This window comes from Coloeus monedula (genome assembly GCF_965178545.1).
Source record: "Coloeus monedula genome assembly, chromosome: 2".
NCBI classification, from domain to species: domain Eukaryota; kingdom Metazoa; phylum Chordata; class Aves; order Passeriformes; family Corvidae; genus Coloeus; species Coloeus monedula.
The window spans coordinates 28,222,983-28,249,285 of NC_138782.1; the positions used below are offsets into that span (position 1 = coordinate 28,222,983).

A 26,303-nucleotide genomic window follows, 5' to 3' on the forward strand; every position below is an offset into this window, starting at 1 on the left:
TGATACAGTTCATTCCTTGATCACCCCATTTGCATTGCACAAAAGCAATAACCTTTTGCCCAGGTGAAAGAGAAAGCCCAGGTGACAAGAAGGCAGCGTGCTGGCTTTATACAGCTCACGTCTCCCATTCTGCAGGGAGCAGTGCTGAAGTTCAGGTCATGGACACAGCACACAGCAGTGCACAGAACACAGTGCTCCCTGTGGGTCTCTTCCAGCCACGAGCTAAAGAGCTGCAGGCCAAACAGCAGGAGCATATATAAAGGTGGCATGGTTCAGTCATCTTTCTTTTCCAAAAACTTTCCATGGGCAATTGAGTAAGAAGTAACTTTACTGAATACTCCCCCTTATTCCCTGAGTAGATTAAATCACTTCAGAAGCTACAATTTGTTTTATTGTACTCATACTAACTCAAAATAATTATCTTAAAATACTTCCTGGTATAAGTCAATATAAGTTTAACAAAATTCACACAGCGTGAATGCTAACCAATAACTTCACCAAACAGATTCCTTGTACAGCAGTAAGTACTGCTCCCATTGACTAGGAATTTTCCTGTGATACACTAAATCTCTTCATGGAACTAGGTGCAATTTGAGATAAGCAAAGGTGCAAAACTTATTCCTGTCTTGATACAAAATTATAGTATCTGAGATGGAAAGGACTTTAAAAGGTCATTATATTTGTCCTTAAGGCAGAATCAATCTTTGTGTCACTTGTTACACATGTATGTTCTCAATGACTGTGACTTCATCACCTCTCCAGGCTTGGCTATGTTTCTGTTTACAAAGGTTTCCTAATAACTATTCTGACTCTCCCCTGGTGTAATTTAGTTTGTTCTTTTTTATTATGTCTGCCGTGAACAAAAAGGACATATTACTCCTTTCCCCTTTACAACAGTGTGGTTCTTTTACATCTTAATTATTTCCCTGACCCTTCCATCTTCTTTTTTGAGGGCTTAATAACTTCAATTTTTCAAGTTCTCCTTGGCTAAAGTGCTCCAAAGTGAGTCCTTACCAGTATAAATTCCTAGATTACTTCTGCAGGCTGCATTCTGGTTTTCATATACATCCTAGCTGGTCACTTAGCTTTTTAATAATTCATCAACTCATGTTTAATTTGATTCACATTCCCAGATCTTTTCCAGAGAACTGCTGTCTATTGTGTTACCCCATACTGTATCTGTGCAAATTATTTCTGCCTAACACTTTGCATTTGTCCCTACTGAACTTAATCCTATTTTTTTCAGATGATGTCTCCAATTTGTCAAAATCTTTTGGGATTCTAATTCTGCTTTCCACATGTTCAGAACCACCCCCATCTCCTGTCATATGCAAATTTACTGCATAGAATATTATTCCTTTATTCAGATAATTCATGAGAATATTTAACAATATTTAATTGAGAGCAAATCCCTATAGAAACTCCTCAGTATATTTCAATTAAACAATATAATCAGGTCATTATTATCTAGTTTCTCTTTTAATTCAGCTTTGTGTTTACTCACAAGGCTTCATATCCTTAGCTTTCCAATGAGAGAATCATTCAAAAGAGTCCCAAAACTTAAGTAACATATGAGCTGGGGTCTTAGTCTTTCCTGTGTACCTGTGGACCTGTTACCTCATCAGAGCAGGAAGTTAATTTGTCATAATTTAACAAACTGTTAGATATTGCCCCTGTCCATGCTGTGCTGTATTTGCTTAAGAATGTTTAGAACACTTTGAATTTTTTCAGAGGGATTTTGGTGTTTTTCTCACTGACTACGAGCTGACAATCAAATATTGACGTGGAATATCATGCAAATTAATTGTATGCAAAAATCAAAAGGACTTTTGAGTTCCTTGTGAGCAAAACATATTCTTCAAATATTCACTATTATGGGGGCAGCATCTGTGAGTGGTCTTGAGCAGGCATAGAACTATGCATCTCATATAAATGATGTATCTCATTGATCAGCATAGTAGAAACATCCCCATGTGCTGATTTATGTCTCAATGCCTCAATGTGGAATAAAGGCCCCTACAAAGTATATGGATACCATGTGGTAGTGAATCAGTTATGCTCATTCGGATCACACTCAAAGCACTTATGTCATATTGTTGACTCTTCAGCCACCTGCTCTTGACAAGGAGGTCTGGCACACAGTCTTTGGATCATACTTGATTTGCTCCAGTCATGCCCTGTTCTGATTATAAAATAAATTGTCATCATTTTCATATTAATATCTTTTGAATAGCCAGCCCTATCCGTACATATGCATAAATGAGATGGAAAAGGGGCAGAAGACACATGGTTTCTTTGGAGGAATAAGTCTTGTGCATTGGTCAGATGATATAGCCTATCTAAATACACATCTGTCAAATTAAAATTGAGTTAAAAATGAAGTGGCACAACATCCCTGATCAGATTTACTAGTAAAATAGATGATCTACTTTTTATCTGATGACAAGTCATGTGGAAGACCTGGAGGCATTCAGATGTAAGAATCTGATAAAATTACCCTTGAAAATAAAGAGGTTGAATTATTAGATTTCATGAAAAAAATTACAAATGCGTAATGTACAGAAACAACTCTTGCTTCAACTTCACACATTAAAACAAAATCCTCACTAATCCTAACAATGGTTACTGTAGTCATTCTATGTCTAGGTGTGGGGGGTTTCTGCATTAATAGAAGGGGAAAAATACCCATAAAAATTAATTGTTTTAATGAGCCACATGAGAATATAAATCAATTTGTAGATCAGTATTTACAGGATCTATTGTATTTGCTCAAGAATATTACTGAAGTTTTCTGTTCACAGATGATTTTGTGCAAAACGTTACTGGAAAAGCATCTTCACATTTGAAATTATGCTTAAAAACAATTGGGAAATAGAATTTCACAAGTTTTTTAGGGAAAGATTTTCTTTTGGGTAATATAATTTAAAATTGAGTTATTCCAGACTTATATTAAATAGCTCAAGTAAAAAAAAAAGTTGGCTTTCGTACACAGTGCATGAGGCCCTTTCTGGCCATTCACTTCTGGTGCCACTTTATGAAAACTCCGCAAGGAATTAGATAATTATGGGGTTCTCTGCTTGCAAATTTATCCAGAGTTTCAGTTGCTAGATTTCTCTCACCCAATAATCTCATTCATTCAGGATTAAAAATACCTTTTTTAAAAGTATAACATATTCATAATGAATTTGCAGTAACATGGAAAAAAAAAAAAAAAGAAAAAAAAAGAAAAAAGAGTAATTGTACTTGAGACTGAAATTGACACCAGCATATTCATCTGCAGGACTTTCGTTGAACATGTATGAATTTCAAAATTCAGTAAATATGGACAGGGAGACAGAAACATCTCAAACCACAAATCAAAACTACTGAGGTCTTTGAGAAATATTCGTGTTACACATGGCCAACAGGACTGTCAGTTGCTCTATTCAAGACCAGGATGAGTTGTCCTGTCAGGAGCAGAGAAAGCACAAAAGGAAAAGAATCCCAGTACAATTACCAGTCCTGAGGATTAGAGAAAATAATTACCAGCCATGGGGATTAGAGACAAATACCTTTCTATGTAGCTATGATTAATCAATATTAATACAGCTAATATTCCAGTCTTTGTCTAATAAAATTTAGCAACTAGCAAAACTAGAAAATTGTAATGAGATCATTTATTACCCTCCCTTCCCTCTTTTTGCCCTATTACTGTCTACCTGTAAGAGATTAAGATGCAATGACCTGTGTGAACTTCTTGAAGATAACATCCTATTGAATAATGAATGGAAAAGGATTAACCCATAAAAAATTGCATACCTGCTTCTTTCTAACTGTCTAGAACTATAGTGGAACAGGGCAACTGCTTTTCTCCTTCACCCCCACCCCAAATCAAACCAAGCCTTAAGGCAATTTCCTGAAATGGCACTTTTAGCTAATGGGAAAGTGTATTATAGGATGCAGAGAGAACCTATAAATGGTAACAAGGCTAAATTCCCCATCTCTGGACCCCCATAACCTGTTGTTAATCTAGTCACTGAGGAAATGGTGGTATGATGATAATTACTTCTCTGTTCCTCCAAAGGAAGTGCTGCATGGTATACTTTAAATAGAAGGAAAGAATACTGTCTTTTTAGAATTTTTATCATGCATTGTTAAGCCACTGCATTCCTGGGGTGCATCCCACTGTGATGAAGCCAGGGGCACTGTCTACCTGATGAATTTCAAGTGGGCAGCAATTTATAGTACATGGGACTGATGAAATTTATTCCAATGTAGGTACCAATGGTTCCTGCTATATTCCAAATACTTGCAACAAGAAAAGATATACCTCTCAGAAAAATATCAGAACTGCAAAAAATTTTCCAAGAGACTGGCTTTCCATTGATTTTAGCAGGCTATGGGAAATGATCTAGGCAATGTTATTAAACAGCAAAATTTCACATGTTCATACTTCTGGGAAAGAAATCCTTATCAATAGCTGGAAATCCCAAAGGTTCACCAAGACCAGAAAAGCAAGACTCACATAAAAGGGGGTTAGAAAAGACTTCAGGTCATGACCCATGCTGCATTAAAAGACACTGAAACTCACTGCTTGCAGCCCCCCTCATGTTGTTTCTTCTCTCAATAGAATATGAAAAAAATAGCATGTATTTTAAGCATACTTCTACCAAAAGCTTTCAGCCACACTGGAGAATTCTAAGCATCTTTCTTCTAAAGTGAAATAAAGCATTAAATATATAGACCAAGGGACTGCTAATGTAGGTCAGGATAGGCCTATATTAACTAGGATGCAGATTCCAAATACAGCCAGCGGTCACAGCGTCAGAAATGCACTAAACTCAAGTCTCGTGTGGTTTATAATTATGTTTGTCCATCATAGAAAGGATTCATGCTGTGAAAAGGTCACACAAGTCTTGACCAACAACGAGTCACAGTGCACCAAGGAGGCTGCTATGCTTTGGTTCTGCCTTGAGCTGCTCAAATCTGTCTATAGTGAGGGCATGGTGTGGTGTCAGAAGACTAGAGAAGCTTTACTTCACAGGGGCAGTGGAAGATTTTATTGCCTGCAGTCCATATGTGGTTTGCAAGCACAAATGCCTTTGCCCACTTTTCTGTGAAGACACCTGTGAACTGTGAGGTGGAAGCAATACAACGATCCTCAGGTCAGAAAGGGCACACAGATGCCTACTCTCCACTCGCCTGCCTTGCAGTAGGGTGACCCAAGTCCTCTCCAAGGTGAGTCTCTGAGTCATGCCTAGAATCTTTTCTTCATTTTGGAAGATTATCCCTTATGCTTAGCCGAACTTCGACAAGCATCTTTAGTCCAGAGGGTGCAAACCCTGGAGGATCTAAGTTACTCTTAAGATTTGAGTAGCTTCTTTCTTCCTGTGAATCAAAACACTGGAAAGTAACTAATTCCTCTTTTTGCTCCTGTAAATTTGCTTCTTCCCATGGAGACAGATGAGGTGGCTGCAGATGGAATTAGACAGTCAAACGTTTTGAATGTGATTTGTGCAGCCAGCTCTGCTCTCAGGAATCCAGGGCAGCTAATCTTGAAAGGAAAATGAGCACATCCTTCAGAATCAAATACCTGGCATCAGTTGTGCAGTTTAAGCTATCTGCCATTAGTTCCAGCCTTAATATAAACTATCTAGAAAACAGCTTGCTTTCCCAAACTTGCTGCTTTTCTCAGTCTTTTCGGTTAAATAGCTGTAACATGTATCCATAATTGTGGATTCATTAAAGATTTGGGAGATGGGAATTTCCAACACCAAAATTTTAATGGTGGTAATTGACACTTTACATATTTTTCTACAAAACATTTAGTCTCATTATGTTTTACAGTTTTACAAATACTATGTACCCTATTAAAAATAGAGAGACTCTACACTTAAGAGGCTGCCTGCAGGTGGTTATCACGTGAGCAATAGACACATTATTGAAGCAATTCCTTTTTGCACATCTATGTCAGAACAGCAACCATTAGAATATTTAGATTCTTTTGTTGGCTAAAAAACTCTGAGGTACCCAGCTCTCCAGTTTCTGGCCTTTAGTGAAGATGAGTTACTGTCTTCTAAAATTTTTATGGGCTACAAGCTGTCTCTTAGGACAAACAGTTCCTTTTGCAAGTCAGAATCAAAACCTGTTGCATTAAATTTTACTTGCTGTTGCCATGCCAACATGCTCTCTTTGCTCGCACTTCATTTTGCGCTCTGAATGGCATGCCTAATAAAAAATCAGGACTTTCCATTTTAGCCATCTCAAATGTACATCTGGACTCCATCCCAGACTGTAGGTTCCTTTAGGAAATATTCTAACTCCAGTTAAAAATACAGTTCTTAAGTATTTAAAGGTGGCTAGGCATAATCTCACAGCAGGACTGAATTTTGACACAAAATACTTTGATAGGAAACTAATATTCATATTTGCTCTTATTATGGAATTTGGTAAATCACTAGGGCAGAACATGAAGTTGTTTTCCATCATGAAGGGTGCCTATAAAAACTTTAGAAAAATTGGGGGGAGGGGGGAAAAAAGAAAGAATCCTGAACATAGCGAAGAATCTAAAGAAAAAGATGAGCTATGCAGAGAGCGTGGGTGCACTGGAGATACATTGCTTCCACATGAAAATGTCTGAAGTTTGCCCCGGTTGATAGTGTAAAAGCTTAGCCAGCTAATTTCACGATGTCACCAGGGCAGCTTGTGATGGTGCCTTACTGCAGACACAGGCTGGGCTCTTCTGTTCCCAGTTCATGCTTGGTGTAGGGAGCAGGGCTGAGACACAGGAATGTTGCCCAGCGCATTCCAGTGGGCAGGGGAGGCACTATGCTTTGTCTCTCATCAAGTTTTACCCCAACCAAAGAAAACAAAGAGCAGGTTTTGAAGACACTGTAAACTTTGCCCTCACAGCTGGAGGCAGAGCGAAGCAGGGGCAGCCAGCAGTAAGGGACAGGCGGGAAGAAAACAAAAAGTGATGGAGAGAGACAGCCGCCGCACAAAGGGTTCATTCTGTGCCTCTATTAAGAAGTCTGAAAGTCCCCTACTGGGGAAAAGAAACCATTAAAATGTTCATTAGAAAGAATATTACCTTGGGCATTTATTATTTATTGCAAGTCTTTATAAGCTTTTACTCTTGAGATGTATTCCAAGTCCCCATGTACTCCCTGTCCTGCTCCAGTCTGTCAGCAGATCAAACATCCCTCTGCAAGTGCCAGTGATGCTCTGTGGCAGTGGGATGCTCAGTTTACAAGGAAGTTTCTTTTACATATACAGCTATTTGAGATTTTGTCACTGAATCCACAGAGTATTTAATTTTAGATTATCTAAAGAAAAAAGTTACAACAATCAAAAATAAAGCTGAATGTACTCTACACAGTTTGTTCAGCACTTCCAGTGGTTTTAAATAAAAAAACAATGAAAGTGCTCGTCATGTACACAGTACCCAACCCACAGCTCCAGCTATGTGTCTGCAGTAGCTTCTCTGCCCCACAATATAAAATCCTCTACCTGGTTCACCTCTAGGGTTTGTTTGTCTTGTTTTTATCTTCTCCAGAATTCGCCTGTGACACAGTTCTTGATTCACCATGTGAAATACAGAGTAGGTTGAAAACATACAAACTACATATTAAGGTTCTATATTTCTACCTGCACAGCATGAAAGGCATGCACAAAAGTCTGCCAGGAGGCTTGGCATGTGCCCTTACTTTCTCATTTCTTACTGGAAGTAGATACCAACTGTCTGCGTTAAAAGTTTCCTTCCATATATCCATTTGTGCATTTCTTAAGCCACCAAACATTCTCTCCATATCATCCCAGATCCTACTGTAGGGAACATGGCCTACTGGAGCATGCTTTTTCCAAAGGTTCTCCGGCCTCAATATATAACCACAGGCCTGCCATGCTGCTACAGCTAAGTCTGCCACTAGCTGATGAAGACTCCCTTATACAGCAAATGCTGCCAGAGTCCCCATCTGAAACAGAACAGGAACAGCTTTAGAAATTTCTCAGCCCTATTCATTATGTCACTCTGCAATTACAGAAATATTCCTACCAGCTGGTGCTGAGTAAATGAAGACCTAGAGTGAAGATAACTCAGAGGTGAAAAATAACTTTATGTTCTCTAATGAAGAGAACCTTCCAAAGACTTTTCAATTGGTCATACTATCACTTGTGACCTGCACATTTTCAGAAAGTTAGGTTTAACCACTTACTAGACCCTACAAATAGACTAACTCAACCCTAAAGATATCAGAAGGGCAGCAAACTACTTAGAGAAATTAAATCCACAGTGCACCTGAATCTAAAGCACTTGTTACAAGATCCCTATGCATTTGATATCCTGATCTTCCTAAATTAAGAAGATTGGAGACATCCAATATAAGAGAGACAATAGCTCACATAAATTAAATCTTCTCTACTAATCTAATTCTGCTGCTTTCCCAGAAGTATTCCTGCACTCAGGAATTCTTTTAATTATGGGAATGAGAACTAGGCTGTCCAAACACATCACACAGCCTTGCTATACAATGAACAAGCAATAAACAAAATGTTAAACTCCATTTCCATTCTTGGTTAGCCAACAGGGCATTAAACCTAGCAGGAATTCTTTTACCAAGCCGTTGTTCAACACAGTTAACATCAAGTAAATACTGATATAGTAAGGTATATTTCCACGTGTTCAGTCACTTATAATATATAGGGAATAAAGAAATGATGTGCCAAATATGGTATGATGAGACACACTCATAGTAAGTCGTAGCTAAGTTTTTCCTTTACTCATATGCTACATGGTAGATTCTGAGGAAACTTTTTCTTGAGGTACTTTGGGAAAAAAATTAAGTAGTTTACAACCATAACATTTTACTCAGTTTGTCTTGTACTTGGGCCCACTTAGTCATAACGGTTGATTTGAAAAAATTCATTATTTTTCTTGAAATAGGAACTACTTTCAATGTTGCAAAATATATTTTTTACTGGATTTTCTTTCACAACACTGAGCATGAGCACAATGTCCTAGGCACACAAACAAAAAGGATTGCAACTACCTGGCAATATGACATCAACTAAGACAAAGGAGTAAAAGTTATTTTCACTTTGATTATAGAATTGCGTTGTTACGGTTTAGCTTGTGGAGTTGGGGGGAACAAGCTGGTTCCTTTTGTCTCTCTGTCATCGAAGGAATTACTCTAAAGATGGTTTTCTAGCTTCCTTCTTAGTGAACATGTACCTCATAAAAGACAGAAATTCTATTTTTTTCATGTTCAAATGTATGAAAATTTAGTCTAGATTTATACTTTCCATTATTTTATCTTCATTATCTGACACGACACAATTCCTAAATTCTGGTGCTCTGTTCTCTCCACACGTGTAGGTGCTGTCAGTCAGCCAGGTGCAGTTGGAGTGTAAGAATTACCCTTGACATATGTTAATTCATCTCTGTGTCTAAGAACCTAAAGATATGATAAGGATATGATACATGCTTCTTGTGCATGGAAACCAGAGTCAACGTAATATAAAGCTGTAATGGGAAAAAAATCACAGAATTTCTGTTCAGTGTGTGATTCTGTAAGTTACTATTTGTAACTTGCCCACTGTTAAAATATGGCCTTCCCATGTTTTTAAAAAGAGGAGTGACTGCACAAAGGTCTCTCACTCTGCAATAATCCCACAGTATTCACAAGTTTAATCAGTTGTAAAATATTAGTTATATAGTAGATATCTATCACTTCTGTGTGTCATAGGAACCCCTGGCTAGAGACAGATGTCTTCTCTGTGTGTTTTCAATAGATTTCCTCTATTGCACCTCCTGAAGTTACTTGAAAGAATTTAATATTCTCACTTCCTCCTAGGTATATCGCTCCTGTGTTTTTCCTTCTGGAGTTTATTGTCTTTATCTGTATTGTTTTTAGATTGAGGTCAATGGTTCTGGTCTCTGTTTCCTCCCCAGCTACCCCAACCCAGTGCCATTTTTCCAGGCAGGAAAACCCCAAGTGACCTTCAGCAGCAAAGTGAAGGTCAGAGATTTCCCTGGCTGTCCTTCGACGCCTTCCCGCAGCAGCCTGAGTCAGCAGTGCTCCTCACAGATTAGATCTGCCTGGTCTCTTGATGGCACTCTCAAAAAATAAAACTTCATGACTGATGACTCCTTCCTGAGAAATCCAGTCATTTCTAATTCCGTCCTTGACCCTAGTGGAATTCTTTTCTTCACAAAGTGCTAAATTATTTTCTCTTAAATCTGGTTCATGTCCTATCCCAGGTAGGATAGAATGTGAATCAGCTGCAGTAGGCCTGAACAGAAATTTACATCCATTTAACTTCAGTTGAATTCCTATTTGGATAGCAAGCAAGTAGAATTTTAGGCACTTTTAACAGTTGGTTTTTTCTTTAACCCTTTAGCATGTCCTTAAAAATTCTGAGTCAATCCACATTTCACAACAGTTTCTGTTGTTCTTAAACACAATTTTTAATTAAGACTCCCTTGTAAAATATTTTTCTGGAAGTGGGAAGATTTGTTTTAAAACTGTAAATCTAAACTTTCAAAACTGAATATTGATTCTCATTTCTGATTATCTGACACAAGTCAGTTTACAGACTTCAAAAAGTGTGTATTCAGTATCCTCTGATATTCAGTGGAGTTACTGGTGACAACAGGATATAAGCTTTGGCCAATAGAGAAGTCTTAGTCCAAAGCCTCTCTTGAAGCTGTTGTTTGATGGTTACTCAGCAATAAATATGAGATGCAAATATTGCTCAGTTATAAGGGGAAGGCTGGCTGACCAAACAAGTAAAATGCAGAGTCTTGCTGCAAGGGGTAGGTAATACCCATGCAAGGTCAATAGATGGAGAATATTAAAGTCTCTGCAGCATTTTTCTGGAATTTCCTTGTTTGCTAGCACAAGTTCAACTGAGACAGACAAAAACATCATCACTTCAAAGCACCACTTTTTATTTACAGCCACATGCTGTACCCTGAAGCATACAGCCTCATGGTCCAGGCACTACTGAGGACACCAGACACCTGCCTTCAATTTCCCTGGGTCAATACTGCCTGCATTTCAGTGGGACTCATATGGTGATGTTATGCTCACTTCTGCTGCAGGGGCCCAGCTCCCAGAGCAGGCTGGCAAGTCTCAGCCCAGGTGGCAACTCCTGTGTGATCACACAGGTGCAAAGGAGATGGGATTCGAAGCAGCCAGGGGCTGCCTCAGATGGTCAAGCTGCTGAAGGAAACACTAAATGGAGAACTGTGTCACGAAATCATCATTTCTCTATTCCACAGATCTTCTTTAAACTCACTGCTCATCACAGGAAATACCCATTAACCCTTTCTGTCTTCAGGGCCTTCACACATCTCTTTTGGTGAGGATGGCTAGATCAAGTTCCTTCTTTCTTCCAAGAAACCAGAGTTAATATCACCATCACCTTAAGCAATAGCACAGAGGACAGAAGACCTCTGATGGAAACAGGCAATCAGAACCTTACATCCACAGCACCCTTAGGATCCCAAATCCATATATATCTCACCCAGCAGAAAACCCCAGAGTACTTCCAGGTAAGCCTCACTTGTTCTTATCTGAGGTGAAAGATGCAGCTCTGAACATTCAGGTGGCAGTCCTGACACACAGCTCAGTGTTGCACCACTCCAAAATGGAAGCACATTTCTGTGCCCAAATCACCTCTGTCACCATGATCAGATCTACCAAACCCAACTCTTCAGGAGATGTCAAATCAGGGAAACCCATTTTGTGACTTCTGACAGTGCTTTCACCATGCCAGGACATTCAGTCTTGCCAAAATGGTATTACTTCTTAGTACTTAAGTACTTTAAATACTACTTAAAAAGAAATTATTTACAAAATTGTGTCTCTGGGCTTTCAGAAGCTGTGATGATGGTTTACAGATAGTCTTGCAAACTTTCAACCTGAACTGAAATTTAGGCATCTGAGTCTCACTTAAGGGGCTTGAATCTTCCCTTTACCCAGTACATATGAGCCTGTTTATGGCTAAGAACTGTACATAGCCTTGTAGATTAAGCAGTGTCAAATGTCTTTCCCATCAAAGTGGTGGAGCAGCTGTAGTGTGGGACAGCTAGCTTTTGGGAGTGCCAGGTTGCATATAATTCCTAGTCACAGCTCAGAAGTTAGTATAGGCCAGAGACTGCTTCCAAAAGTCAATTTGAGGTTTTTGAGTGTAGGAGAGTCCAACAGTATGGACACAGGTCCTGCCAGTTGCAAATATATTTAGAGCTAAACCCTCAAACATGGCAGTGAGGGCCAGACACAGAAATCCTTTTGCATCTCAGCAACTATGTCCCACAGTCCAAGTCAGCTAAGCAAAGAGAGGAAAGTATATGTGTGTTTATTGCACAAAGAAGGTTTGTCCTATTCTGGGAACTTTCTGTTCTTGGAGACAAAAAAATAAAAAAAAAAATCTGCTAATGACAGGACATACCATATTCTTAAGTTATAGAGTTGCACTTGTGAAATGGAAACACAGGCTCACAGCTGATAAATAACCAGAGAGAGCATTCACCAAGCTGATTATAAATATGTGCTCAGATAGCTCAGGGACTCTGAGGATTGAAATCGTGAGATACTCTACATGGCAACACTGTTATTTAAATACCTCCCCTTCCACGGGGAATTCAACCATTATTCAAAGAGAGGAAGCATATTCACTCCTGAGTGCTCCAGACATGGGACAGTTATGAAAAGCTTTCTGAACAAATGAGGTATCCCACAGGGACACCGAACAACAGCTTCTGTCACAGCCTCAAAACTGACTGTACCTGAAAGAACAGAGGCTGCAAGCTAACTGGGTGTGCATGGACAGCAGCATTTGTTGAAGTCTGTCACTACCTCTCAAGGGTTACTTATGAAGGTTAACAACTTTATACAATGGCAATAAATACAGCTGACAGCAAGAAAACAATTAGATTAACATATAAACGGTTGAGGCTATAATGCTATTAAAATGGACGTTCAAGGAAACCGCAACCATTTCTACAGCTGTTTTGGAAAGTCTCTTTGGCAAAACATGCTGGATTGTCATTCTGAATGTCTGTGCTTCCCATGCTGGTTTCCTCAGGAAGGGTTTGTGGATGGACTTGTTTATTTATGACATTTTTTTTACCCTCTTAGCTGTAGCTGTGGATTCCCCAGCCTTGTGAAAGTAATCATTAGTTGCCTTGTTTGGCCAGGAGAAATCAGTAAAGAAACTGGCTCTTGTCCAGGGGGTTCCTGGAATTTTCTACCAACCTTGTGTAATAGCTTAATAAAGTCAAATTTAATTTTATGTAAGATTTGTTACAAGGCCATAGGTGTTTTTTGAGAACAAAAAGAAAAAGACTGAAGTTATGTTTGCTGTTCTGAAGTAAATCATACCAAATGAAGTTCACATGGAACTTGCTAAGGCGATCATCCTCCAACTGGAGCAAGACCACAAGTATTGGACCCTGTCATCTTAAATGAGAACCAAAGGAAATCAGCATCACCTACATCCACATACCCCGAGGCTATTTTGAAGGCAAGTTCCTCGGCTGTGCCAGCCTAAAGCAGCAATGAACTCCCACAAAAACAATGGACAATCACAGTGTTTATGACCTTCTGTCCCTCTAGTGTTGACCTTTTTTTCTCTGGGAAACAGAAAGCAACCTTTTATGTTTTAAAAACAAACACTTCATCGCAAATTCCTCCTCCACTGGAGGAAGGCATACAGAGCAAACACCTAATGGATTTTAGTCACATTATTTAATATGCTGTTAGAAGATGAACAGATGCTACAGCAAGAAGTGAGTTCTGAAGCCAGCATAACAGCATAAAATGCAGTAAAATACTACTTCTTCAGAAGACATTTATGCACTTGGCACTGAACACGTGAAGCTTAACAAAGTACTGCCTTACCTAGAGTGCAAGTCCTATTTATAGAAGTTATGTCCCTGACAAAAGTATCCATCATTTCCTGAAGTCTGCAGTCCTGTGGTGATTTTCAGTCACATCCATAATGTCAACAGTTGGTCACCCACACAGTGCTGCATGCAGCACAACCACCTGAATGCTGTTGTTCTGATCACTGATTACGGAGTTTGGCCTGTATTATTACATACTTTTTGGGTGAGAGCAGCCCAAAGTGCTGTTTGTCATTTCAGCTGGCTAGAAGGACTTGCCCATTCCTGACAGTCGCCTGTTCTGACTAAATTACAACTCCTCCTAATGCTTCAGGATATCACGAGCTGTGTAAAGGTTAGAAAAGCACCTATGGCTTGCCCACCTCCTCAAGGAACCGGAACAACAAGTTGACGTCAGCCCAGCGCTTCTTGCTGTGGTATGTTCACATGCTGGCTGATACCAGATTCAATTTAAGATCTTGTTCTTCAGATCAAGGACTAGGCCTCATATATCTCATGCACTACCTTGCTTGACAGCTTACCATGACCTAGCATGACAGCTGTGGTCATCGGTAATCACTGCCAAAAGGGAGGAACGTAGGAGTGGGTGGAAAGGAAATCAGACATTCCTGGCAGCTGGCCTGCAGCTCTGAAGCTTCCTTTCACCAAACATCAGACTGAAAACAGATCTCCGCTTGCTGAAGAGAAAAGTATGGGCTTCCACTTTTCAATCACTTTTCCTTAGTGCAACATACAAATGGTTTCCTTTCTCTGAAAAGGAGAAAAGAGGGAAGGCGAAGGGGAAAAAAAACATGTGTTCACCTGGCACAGTGAAAACAAAGGGCCAGAGAAGGTTGTTCCTCCGCAGTTTGCTACTGTCATTTTTGTTAGCAACAGCAGATTAGGCAGGCAGGGAATGATGGCCCTTGGAAAGCAAAACAGAGAAGTGTTTACCATATAAACAGGGAATTAGAGTTACACAACGGAAAAGTTTTAACTTGGTTTTTGATGAGCATACTGCACAGAAAATTATATATTACAGCAGAAATTAATAGGTGATTTTACTGTTAAATTTTCACAGATTCAGTAAATACCGACAATGCGGTTCCCCTCAAGGGTTCAGCAGAATTGCCCCTACCTCCAAGGAAAATAACCAAATTTTTTCTCATAACCCATCTGAACCCAAGGAAATTCTATCATGTTTAGTCCCATAAACACTTCTCTTAGAAATGTGGAAGAGTTTCTGCTTGCTTGGCTAAAATTGCATCTCTTTTAGGGCAGATGGAAGAGAAAGTAAGAAAGAGGAACAACCACTGGCAGCAATTGTGAAATCACATGGTCTACAAACCCATTGATTTGAAAACAAATAAATAAGATTTAGTGGCCATGTCCACCATGGTAAAACCCCAAAATTCAAGAATTTCCCTGGCTTCTGGGCCTGCCAATAATTTCAGAACAGTATTGTGAAATCCTACAGCTATTTGTTCCAGCTGAGCCTCTTTAATTAGAATTCCTCAGCACTTAGACATATTTCCTTAACAGCAAATGATACAAATAATCACTTTGGGAGACAGTTGAATATATAACATGGGCTCTTTTTTAAAAAAATTATTGTTATTATAAAAGACTAAAAAGCAAGACAGTTCCCTAACAGATTTTTGTCAAACCAAACTCAAACAAAACCATCCCAATGTTCTTGAGGCTGTACGCACTGATGGGTTAAAAGCCTTTCTCTAATCCCATTGCTACAACTCTTTCAAGTGAACAAACATACAAAGACATTTCAGGCACTATGGCAATGTTGACTCGAAGCATTGTTAACTCCTAGCAAAAGGCTGTGGGAAGCACAGTAAAATGATAGAAGGTTTCGTTTATTAATCTGTGATGAAAACCAGGCTTCTGTTGATGAAGGGGGCAGGGAGAAGGGTAAAGATAGGCTTGTCTGTTTAATTCTTGGCCCAGATATAGGTGATTTTTTTAAAAAAAGCAAACAGCTGAGCACATTGCTTCTGGCTGTGTCTTTCTGTAGGTTGCCAGTTGCCAGCGCTCACAAAGCACAAGTTATGTAATGTGCTCCTATCAGGAATCTGAGTTCAAAAACATTTCATGAAGTCCCATGCTGTTCTTGCTGGAGCAATTGTTTCTGATAATGAAAAGTCTATATCACCCTGATTCAGCTGTTTTGGCCCCCTCCAATGGCAGCATTTTGTGCTTTCCCTCAATCTCTTCTCCCTCCCTCCCAACAATCTCTGCTTATTTCTTAAGGAGTCTCTTCCCTTCCCTAAGCTCCTTCACTGGCTTTTGCTAGAGGAGAAGAAAAATAGAGGAGGAAACATAGTTTTGCCCCTCCTCTACCTCTGAAACAAGCTGTTTTTCCTTTCTTATCATTTGGAAAAAACTCATTTCTTTGGCAAGTCCAAAAGAAACACTGGGTTTACAAACAAAATATATTCATCAAAATGGAGTATTGATAAAATAGCTTTTCTGACTTAATTTTGAGAATAAAGACCTACACTTCAGAGCAATATTTTTCCCAGAAATGTATTTAGTCCTAATGAAATCATTTGAGGCACTTTTCAGGAAAATTTTCCAATTTTTCACAGAAATAATTATTGGGTGACTTTCTGAGTGAGGAATTTCATTTGCGGCCACTCTGTCACTTTCATATCATTAAAATCAATCAGACAGATGGATAAGAGCATGTAAGTATTAAGGGCTCTAAATTAGAGTGCATAAAGAGGAAATAATGCAGGACAGCTCTTTCAATCTGTATTCATTGGAGGTTTTATGCCAGTACATGAATGTATAAATATTAGTCAATGTATTTCAGCAGGTAAATAATAAAAATCTACTTCCTTGGTTAAATTTAAATAGAAGAAATAAACATAAATAAAATTGCAATAAGAGTCAGAATTAGTGTAAAATACCTGTACCAAATATCTCCTCAAAATGGAGGCTTGAACTCAAAACCCTATCAAACTCTGCTTCCTTGTGACTCTGTTTCCATTGTAGTTGCTAATACACTTAACAAACAGCTCATTCTTTAAGAAAATGAACATTTATTCATATCATTGTGTCTAAGTAAATACAAAATTTTCACCAAAGTATCTTTGGGAGGTTTGATCCATGACAGTCCTTGAAAAGATTCCCATTTCTTTCAGCAGACTTCAACACAGACATTTGGAGTAAGGATATCTGGGTAAAATGTATTTAAAGTAAGGATTTGTAAGGTACTGGAAAAATGTATAGATAGAAACCTTCAAAGCACAATTAAATTGACTGATAAAATATGCACATGTAAATCTCAGGGCATCTCATCATGTGTGTTGAAATAAAGGAAATTAAAATTGAAGAATATAAAAATTATTTTTAAAACAGCAACAGAAAGTCCTATTATTCTATCAGACAAAATTAGTTTTCAAATAATTATCGTACATTTACAAAGAACTTTTTCTTCAATTGTTTTTACCTTAAATTTTGGGGATTTTGTTTATTTGTCCATTCTAGTTTCCTCAAGTTGAAATGATGAATCCTAGGAACAAGGGATGAGAGTTATCAGGCACAGTTTGTTTTTAAAAATTCAATCTTCAATTCTCAGTTGGCCAAAAATCACAAGTACTTCTGCTCTAATTATTTGTGGTCTAACAAGTCTCAAGATATATATGTGGAGGAAAATTACCCTTTTTTTCAGTATAAAAGAACTTAAACTTACCAATATTAAACGTGGATGGATAAATTATAATCAAAGTTCTTTTCACTTTAGTAACTCGAAATATTACTTAATTCTTGCAGTGAAGGTAACATCAATAATTTATACCACTTTGAGGCGCAGAAACATTGACCATCTTCCCAAGACAATCAGCAACAGCAGTCAAGTGCTACAGGTTTAAGATCTAGTTATAAGAAATACCTTAGAAATTAAACAAAACACAAGAACTGCCTAGCATAACTCAGACCTCAAATCCCACAACCACTTCAAAAACCTCATGAGTCCTGTTTCATAAGTTCCCAGTGAAAACCAGGCAATACTGTTTAACTGGTCACAAGGTCACAAGGCTATACAAGACCTGCTTCAGTTTTTATATCTGTAAAATAGGGCTAATGGTACCAACCTCTTTCAAAAATGCTTTGCATTTTTTCAGATCAAAACACCACAGAGCTATACCGATTTTGGACCTATGCCTACAGAAATCAAACACAGCTCACAGATTCAAATACGGTTCATGGGCTGTGTCGTTCCAATCTAGAGCTCTGAGAAAAATGAACAGAAATCATGGCAAGTGCCAGCTTGCTGCTTCATGAAAAAACATTGTGAATGAAACATGTAAAAGCAGCAGCTGCATAAGCAAAGAATAGAAATCCTGATTTGTAACTTACAGTCACTGAGTGTGACACCATAAGCAAAATATTTATTGCTCCAAAGTCTTATATAATTTGGTTTCTTTTCTCCCTCCAGTGCATTAAACTTTGAAATCTTAATGATTCATTATGGTGTACATGCTTTGCAAAATTGTGCCAATTGCCTACGAATCTACATAAAAACACAATTTGCTAAGGACTTTGTTGTCTTTGCAAAGCAAAAAAAACACAAAAACACAGTTACTGCATACAATCTAAAACACCAACAAATTTTTCAAGTCCTAAATACAAGTTCTGGAGTATATTTTGAAAAAATTGTTGATTAGCTGCAACAGTTATAATATGATGTTAACTAATACTTGAAATCTTGCCTGGTATGCTTGAATTTGTCTGAATTTGAACAAGGCCTATGGTATTCCTGGGCCTAGTGGCATTGACACTACTACCAAACAGAAATCATGTCAGTATTGATCTGAAGTGAGAAAAGAATGAAACCGTTTATTCATTTAAAATACTTCTATGCAAAACAGCAATTAACCAGCTCAGAAGTTCACATGAGTTAGAAAGCAAGTTACGACCTTATAAACCAGAGTGAAGAAAATTTTCTGAAATAAACCCTTTGCAAGAAACCACTTTCTGACTGGTACCATTGACTTCAGCAGCAGTCATAGAGAGACAGGACCCTGGACATTTGTAAAATTGTTACTGAAGGAAGATAATATATTTCAGTACCTAATCACCAAAACATGACTAGAACATGTTCTTAAGGTCTAACTTCAATTTCAGAAAACACAGACCATTTGCTCTACAGCCAAAAAAGGGAATGGATTTCGGAAAGCTGGGTGACTGGTGGAAATCACTGTAGTGAAAGTAGTGAAAATAGAAATTTGCTCCACTCAATTTCTCAGCACCGTCAGTTAAGGTTCACTGCAAGGATTTTCATCAGGACAGAGAATCATTCCCTGGTGAAGCTTCAGGCTTGTTTTTGAAAACAGGAGTTTTTCCCTAAAATTTCTTCTAAACTGCAGCTTCTGCACATTCAGAAAGTAGCAATACAAGAACCATCACCAGACTTGTGGCCCTACATTATTCTACATTCCAAATCAATCACAGTGATTTTGTGCAACTAGTCAATGAGTTATAAGGCACAGTTGTGCTTGTACTTCTGTTGAATCGAGAAGACTTCTTTTTCATTCAGGGCCATAGCTTTAATTTAATCCTTCTACATTCCTCAGAAATATGTGCTAAAAAGCATGTCAGTGGTATGTCTGTTCATTTGTCTTTAAGTCTCACTCCATGTCAGAGTAGTAGAAGGTATTTTAGTAGAGTTGATATTTGTTTGAATGCTACAGCGGTCTTTCTTTTTGGCAAGATTCATCCCATCTGCTTTTACCTTTGAAAAAGCTGCATATAGCCTCTAAATCTCATCTAGGATTCCTGCACCCTATTCATCAGAAAAAAATTAGGGGCTACCAGAGATGAATTATCTCATCCTAATTTTAGGTAGTTTACATAGTTCAGATGAATCACTCCCTGAATACAGGCTTTTTCTATTAATGAAAAAGGAAAGCTAAAAAAGAAAATCACTCATGAGCATCTAACGTCAAATTTAGACCTTTAAGTGTAGGTGAAATGCATTTTACTTTTACTAATTGGAACTTCACTTAGGATTGGGCTTAGACTTACACCATGAACCTTCCTAGGCCATGGTAAGAAAACCCACCCTAAATCTCCACCCATTTGTGAGAAAAAAACTTATGGATGCCAGTGACTTCTATTAAAAACATTAACTATACCAGTCCCTATGGCATAGTGATTCGTGACATTTCGTTGTTTATAGCATCTAAAATAAAGGAAAATCGGCATTCTCCAAAATAAACACTGAAGAAGTGCAATATTAGAGAAGTTTATAAGATTCCAAGTAGTTAATAATAAACAGGACAAAAAAACATGTCTGTATGCTGGCAGAACACCACCTCATGAATCATGCACCTACTGTGAACAAATATTTGTTGGACAGCTTCATTGGGTTTTTTTGATGTGTCATACTGCATTCATAGAATGACATCTGAGAAGAGAGGATGAGCAATGAAAGAATAAATGTTTTGGGTTATAGTAATAGCCATTTTTAAACCTTTGGCTAGATCTTCCCCAAGACCTCCCAGTAGTACTCCTAGTACTCCAGTGCAGTACTGTTTCCACTAGTACTCCTAGATACAGAAAGTACCAGTTCCACCAGAAAGACACACAAAAAATAAGAGAATTATCTCAAAGCAGAATAATTATGCATCCCAATGAACTGGCAATTTAAACTCATTATGCAGGAACTGACAAATTCACTGTAATCTCAACATGTGACAGAAAACTTTGTGGCTAGTATCAGCTTCATTAATTGTCTTCCTAGATAATCTAATGATCTTGTGATTAGCACAGGAGAGGCACAAGCATTGTCAGATGAAAGACTTGAGGCAAGTCTCTGACTGTTGGCCAAAATCTCCCCCTCCTCTTTCCATCCCCTTAGCGTTCAAAGTATTCTAACTCTCTGCAATGAGGGTATGTGATATCAAGGGGACAGAAACAAAACAGCCGTCTCAGGAGACGGACACACCAGATTTCCCAAAAAAATTTTTTTCCCCTTCCATTCCATGTTACTATTGGCAAAAAAATGCTACAGAAGACACATGAATTTTTAATAAAAATAAAATAAAATTTTAAGTACTATATATGTTTAAAAATTTAATGACAGCAATAAAGCATAAAAATAACTTTTAACACAGTGATGCTGCAAATATTATCTCAGCTTGGTCTGCAAAGGTTGGAAATATTATAACAAAGTCAGTAGTGAAAGAAATCTTTCTCTTAACACCATGTCTGAAACAGAACTGATGGTTATAACTATGGGAAGTGGGGAAGAAAAGGCTGCTACATATCTGGCCTGAGAAGACTGTGCACACCCAATGCTAGGAAAGGATCTTTCTCTCAGGATTCTTTCTGGCCCTTCCTCACTGTGTTCCTCTCCAAATACAGCAGTAGCTGCCTGTAAAGCCAGTGAACAGGCATGGTATTGCAGGGAAATGGAGAGGACATCACAAAGCTCAGTTAAAGTACATTCTGAGTAGGAATTATTTTATCTTCAAGATGGAGAAAGGAAATAGTTACTCCAGTGGTTGAGAAAATCATGAATGCTGCAGGAGGAGCTCCAGTGAAGACAAAGGCTATGAGCTCCCTTCTGGTGTTGAGGACTCTGGGATGTGCCTACATTGAGGCACCCAGTTCTGGCAAGCAGTGGAAAGGTACTTTGAGCAGCATGATCTGAATCTCTTTACTAGGTATTCTGCTAAACCCTCTTTGAAAGTATGGAGAGGAGAGCCAAATTCTTTCTGTGTAACAGTTCTTCCTAAAGGATGTGGGCAAGTGGAAACATGCTTTCCACAGATACTGCTGAGCAAAAAAGGAGGCACAGCCACTAGAAGACTGCACAAAGGTTGACTCCATCTGGAAGAATGTCCTCACGTATGTCCAAAATCAGATGAAAAACTCAAGGAATGAAGAACAAAGGACACCTAGGAGGGATTGCAGACAGCCAATAACCAACAGCTTGCAACACAGCTGCAAAGATCAATACAACTCTCTGCTGAATGCACATATGCATCTGGAAAGAGTGCAGACTGGGCATTCTAACAATTAATACAGTTCCCATATGATCCTACATGGAACACTACAGTCAGCTGAGCATCAGATTTCCAGAACCATATGATGAAAACTAGGGAAGTTTCTGAGCCAAGCAATGCTTTGTAATAGATTACTACTTTACTTTTCTGTATAAACACATTTATAGCACATCTAAGAGCTCTCAGAGAAAGGACTGTAAACAGCAGTCTGATAGTATTTGCAATGTAAACACCAAGAATGAAGGCAGCAAATTTCAGCTGTAGGCAGAGAAAAGTAATAACTCTACAGACAAAAAAGTTATTGAACAAAAAGTATCAGGCTTTGGGAAAATGTCTTAAAAATATGAGGGAGTTTTCATTGCATGAAAACTAGCAGAACAGAAGACCAGATGACTTAATAGGTCATTTCAAAAATATGCTTTTTAGATTCTACCCTGTACTGGTTTTCTAACTATTGATTGGAATGAGGTGAAACCTGAAGAAATTAAGGACACTCACAAACACATTCAAGAGAGTAATGAGGAACATGTCTGCAATTTTCTGGATGGACTCCTTTGAGGGTCTGCTTGCCAGAAGAGTGCAGAGACACTGAATTCATGGTAAGATGTGGGACTAGCTCAAGGGCTCCAAAACAAAGCCACATTAAAAAGTTATTCTGCAGTTTCTTCAGGAAATCACAGCACATCTTAGCTTAAGAATTTGGGGTTTTTAAGTTTTGAATTAAAATTTTTCATTGTTTTGCGTCTTGCGGGTAAGAATTTATCCAAGGTCTGTTTCTTTCCCTGTCTTAGGTGGATACAGCCTTAAGAAACACAGTGAGTCCCGCAGAGATGTCAGAAGCAGGGGGTAGAAATCAGCCACGCAGTTCTTGCCTTGAGCACATCAGCTGACTGACTGTACCTGAAGAACTGATTTAGCCAGCACAGAGATTTATAGACTCTGTGTTATAATTTAACTGTTGGCACAGCAAAATGTGCATTATCCACTTCATCCTCTGCAAAGACATGTTTCTGCAAAGGCAAAGGGATGCATTTACCTCTCGTCCATCTGCAAGGCTCTACTGTTTGCAGCAATTACTGCTTGCCTGCAGACTTCTCTAATCACAGTGCAGAGAAAAGAATTCTTCTAATTGCTGAGAGCTTTTAGCTTCCCAAAATAGTTGACCTTCTTCCTTTTTGAAGAAAAAACTTTCCTCTGCCTTTCTGCCTGCCTCCCCACCCCCTTCCTGCTGGCAGACATGAGAAGAGAACTGTGTTTGTTTTCACGGTAAATGGGAGGCCAGAGCAGTGACAAGGCTGATCTCACAGTTTCCAGCTGTAATATTTGATTTCTTTACAAATGCACATATGCAGAACTCAGAAACTAAACTATTCCAGTAAGAGCAAAATGCATAAAAGTCTCTCAGCTCAAAAAAACAAAACCCTGAAAGGTTTGAGTGGCGGCAGCATGGTTCTTGACATGAAAGCAAATACTCCAGCTAAGACACAAGGATTATTTGAGCCAAAACTGCTGAAACGCAGCTGAGCCTCTACTTCCACACATAGGGCTATGTCAGCTTTTCAAGTGTTGAAGATCCCAGATTTTACAGTAAAACTAGACAAAACTTGGCATTTTTAGATCACCTGAAACTGTCCCGGGAGGGCTTAGGGAAATAAAGTCAAGGCCCACTTAGAGGAGGAAAAAAACAACTATGATTAAAAACTTTCCTTATCTCCCACTAACAGAGATAACTGTGTATCAGTCATTGTGACAATGCTGGTCTGCTGGTTTTAACTTTGTGTAATTTTGATGAACAGAATTCTTGTCCTCAGCTTTATAATAACATTATTGATATTAAGGATTTACATTGGTCACTTTCAGACATTATAGGGGTTTTTCTACTTAGTTTTTCTTTCCATTGGACAACAAGAAGAATGACAGAAAAATATCTGAACAGAAATTCACACTAGATAAACAGGATTGTCAAAAGTAAACAGTTAATTTTTTTAAGTAATATTTTTATGAATCCTAAAACATGTCTGATCTTCTGCTGGAAAAACTCAAAACTTCTCCAAATGTGTAAGAGCTGAAGTCTGAGGAGGAAAGGAATTAAATAAATTAGATATACTCACTTGAGTGCTTTTGACAGGATTGTTCGGAATGTTTTAGATAATGGGCATCCAAAGGTGAAAATCTGACACTGTACTCCTAGCCCTGGCATTAACTTCATTATCTTTCCAGTTTTTATTAATGCTAAGTTCAAGGCAGAAAGATTAATACATTTATTTTTATTTTATTTTAATGAAAGTATTTTTCTTATGCACAGACTTTCAAATTGAGATTCACCATGCAACACACTCTTCTGGAAGACTGTGAAATCCTTTCTTTCACTCTCAGCCCAGCTATCCTGTGGCCCCAGGAAGTTAAGCCCAAGCCTGCAGACTCACCAACAGAGACCTGGAAGTCCTTAGACCTCCTGGCTCTAAGTGAGACTCCCAGGTTCTTGGCTACAGCAACTCACAAGCAGACTAGCACGAGGTAGGCTGTGTTGCAGACAATTTGAAGGGTTTCCTTAAAAAGAGGCACATTTCCGCAGCAAACCTTTTTCACCTCTACTGGCAGATCAAAGCTGACACTTTGCCATACATTTTGTTTCATTTTGTTCAGCTTTATAACAAAGATGTTTTGTTGGGAAAGGCTGTGGACAGCTGTACCTGTCCACGTATTCCTTCCTCCAAAAGAACTTTTGTTTTTGTTGCAAGATCAGTGACATGGAAAAGATTTTTGCACACAGCATTGTAAGTAGTGTGGTGAGCCCTACCATTACTCTGCAAGTTACCAGACAAACCTGACTTTTGTTCTTATTTTCTAGAGACCACCTGGACAGAGCTGGTGTGTGATCCAAAACCTGTGATGAGAAGGTTCAAATAGCAGATATTAAGAGCTAGACCACTGCTGCAGACCTGGGTATTTCCAGCCCTGCCACTACCTTCTCTGGAGCATTTATTCATCAAGCACTTCAAGTCAGTGGGAGCTATTCCCATCCTTCCTTGGCATAGATGCTTGCAAATGAAATGACGATAGGAAACACTCGCATTTCTTTCAAATCACAGAAACCTTATTTCTATTCGAGTTTTGGAAAAAACTTGGGAAGTACTAATTACTTCAGCTGGTTCATTCCAGGACAAGCAAAGAGAGGAGAAAAACAAGGCTCTTCAGCTCTTGTTGCAAAAGAGCAAAACAGACCCAAAGCAGCAGCAAAGAGAAGCAGGGGTACAAGGTAAACTCCTTGCACGTGCCTTTGCAAGACATTACAGTGCGCTTCTCACTCTCTCTCAACCAGTCCCATTCTGACACTATAAAGTAGAGCAACCTGAGGTGACTCTGGATTAGGCCAACCGGAGGCAGCTTCTCCATAACTGCACACCAGTTGGGAGCTGTTCTTACCCAGCCATGTTCACTCTGCCTTTTTCAAGGCAACCTAGAGGAGACCATTGCCAAAGGTGCCCATTCCTCCACTCCCTGCCAGCAGCAATTGCTTTTGGTCAACACAGCTCTCAGTTAACTCTCTGCACCTCTAGAGAAGCAACATGGAGACAATCTAGGATGAACCGTGTGCCTCGAACACTGACCAAACACATTATTAATTTTCATTAATGTGTGCTTGGTCTGTAAAAACGTCTCTCCTGCATAATATTTGTATCAAATTACTTCCACACTAAGCCTCTGCTTACAGATTTTCTAGTGTGATTCAGTAAATTATTTACTCAGTCCCAAAACACTGCTATCTTTCTAAGTATGCATTTGGTTATCTCTTTGGATGTTTACAGTTTGTAATCTTTAAATAAAATTATTGAACTGCAGAGTTCATTATGGTAGAGTTATTTTGCAGCATGTTATTCCATACATGGAATTTCAAGGAGATGATAAAAAGGAAAATAATCAGTTTATTTTGCTCACACTCCATCCATCCCATTTTGTTCATATCTAAAAGTACTATGATTTTCTAGAGTAAGAGGTTTCATAGCTAACCTTTTCCTTATCCCTCTTTTGGCCCCAGTCCCCTTCAAAGCACAGTCTCCCACCCTGACAGAAAGAGCCCTTATGAATACAAATGCCTGTGGACAACTTTTTATTTGGCAGCTGTATAGCATTATGGACTTATTATCCACGAAAGAGTTTTACTTTCCTCAAACTGGAATTAAAGTGCATTAGAAAACCAAGAAAAATGTTGTTATTGCACATCACACTGGGTCAGGCAGCTTTAGAAAATCCCCAGAAGTAAAGGAGAAAACCATTCGCTTTTTTCCTGTACCATCAGTATCATCTGACCGACTGCTAATTGTACTGCTGAGGCTTTAAAGACCTCTATTCAGGTAAGTGCTGGCCAAAAAAAATCCCCTCTCATTCATCAAAGCACAAGTACT

At 38.6% G+C, this 26,303-nt stretch overlaps 1 long non-coding RNA gene across 7 annotated transcripts in view; it reads right to left on the minus strand.

The window, feature by feature from the left end:
* Positions 1 to 26,303, minus strand: part of LOC309570052 — a 156,482-nt gene that overhangs the window by 116,312 nt on the left and 13,867 nt on the right. For 6 of the 7 annotated variants that reach the window (XR_014226233.1, XR_014226234.1, XR_014226235.1 and 3 more), the window contains exon 2: positions 17,337 to 17,399. The exons of the other annotated variant lie outside the window; for it this stretch is intronic. This is a non-coding gene — a long non-coding RNA (uncharacterized lncRNA). The remainder of the gene's footprint in view (positions 1 to 17,336; positions 17,400 to 26,303) is intronic. 7 annotated transcript variants of the gene reach the window in all.